The sequence below is a fragment of the Anoplophora glabripennis genome, unplaced genomic scaffold (genome assembly GCF_000390285.2).
Source record: "Anoplophora glabripennis isolate ALB-LARVAE unplaced genomic scaffold, Agla_2.0 scaffold243, whole genome shotgun sequence".
Classification (NCBI taxonomy): Eukaryota; Metazoa; Arthropoda; class Insecta; order Coleoptera; family Cerambycidae; genus Anoplophora; species Anoplophora glabripennis.
In genome coordinates, this window is record NW_019416329.1 from 728686 (window position 1) to 730299 (window position 1614).

Here is a 1614-nt window from a genome sequence, read left to right on the forward strand (position 1 = left end):
TTTAAGTTATCTGAAAAAAAAAATAAAAACAATTAAAACATATTAGATCCTGATTTTCTTAAAAATAGGACAATACTAGTAGTTTATTTCTTAAATGCGTGTTATAAATATCACCTACTTAACGGAAAAAATATATGATGCCAAGAATTATTAAATAACTTAGTTATTTATAGTTTACGAATTAGATAATTTCCAAAGTATCTACTATGACTAAAAGTTTGCCTGCCATTACACATCAGCAAAATAAATGATTCCAAATTCTACAAAAGCAAAAATACGGTGTTATGTTTACATTTTATAAATATCAAAGCGGAATGCGACGAGTTTGAAGAAAACTGAATATACTCTACTAGATTTTCAAAAGTGTTGTAGCAATTTCATGTATTAATATTTGGCAGATTATAATGGCGGATAGGAATTATTAGGTTGCTGCCAAAATACACCTGGCGTATAAATAAATTAATACATAAATTGGATTCAAAGTATAGTGTATGGCTCTCATATTAAATAAAATTGAAATGCATATTTCTTATGATAAAAAGAAGTAAACTCATATAAGTAATTATTATAATGCAAAAAGGGACCAAAAAATAAATGCCAACCCTGTACCAGTTCAAGGCATATATAAATCTGCACAGATAAAAAAGGAGCAACAACAACGATAAAATGGGTAAAGAGCGATAATCCCGCTCGATCCCGCTCCATCCGAGGTCATATATCCAGCCAAGGATATTGGCGCGAGGAGCATCAGGTTCTTGCACCTGTAGGAGTTATAAACAAAGCATGACAAACCCAAGGTAAGACTTTGGGTAGCAATCACGTGGCCTGACAAAATACATGAACTCTTATTGGATTAGCCGAAGTACTTACTGTTAGTAATATTGCTGTTATCAGCGCATCTACTAAAACGTGTGCTTGTTCCAGTAAGAAATAAGGGCGTTTATACGCGCAATTTTTTGTAAAGTATTTTAGAAAATCTAAGCAAGTTAGAAACAACATCTCTTCACTGTACCAGATATATAAGTATATGACAACTGAAAATTCATTCTAAACAAGAAAAAAATTTTTACCTTGTGTGTTTGTCTTACGTTTCCTGAATTTTGCACGCGTGTTGAACATACACAAAATATAATCACACCCCGCAGAATGCTTTTAGGAAACTATTAACGCATGCATTAATCACAATTATTTAGCATCTTTACTTTGCTGGAAAAAACAGGAAAAGTACATTTTCTTATGTTCACATGTTCTGCGTGATCATGTGTTACGCTTCGTCACTTCCTGAATGGATCTACTTGTTTTATCATTTTCTTACCAAAAGTGCGATTTCTTGTCTATAATATATAAAACGCCAGCTTTGTGTTTGGTGCTCAAATTTATTCATTTATAAATGTATTGTGACTGTTTTTTTATTACATAGGTGTTTACAGATTAAGACGATTATTATCCACTAATTTGCTAGTGTATTTACATAAGTAATAATTTTTTAAGTAATGCTATTTTGTGCTATTATATTTGGTATTTAAAATTATTATGTATTTTATGTTTAAATACATTAAAACGTAAAAATAGTAATAAATAAGATTGTTTAATTAGTAGGTACTTAAATAACAA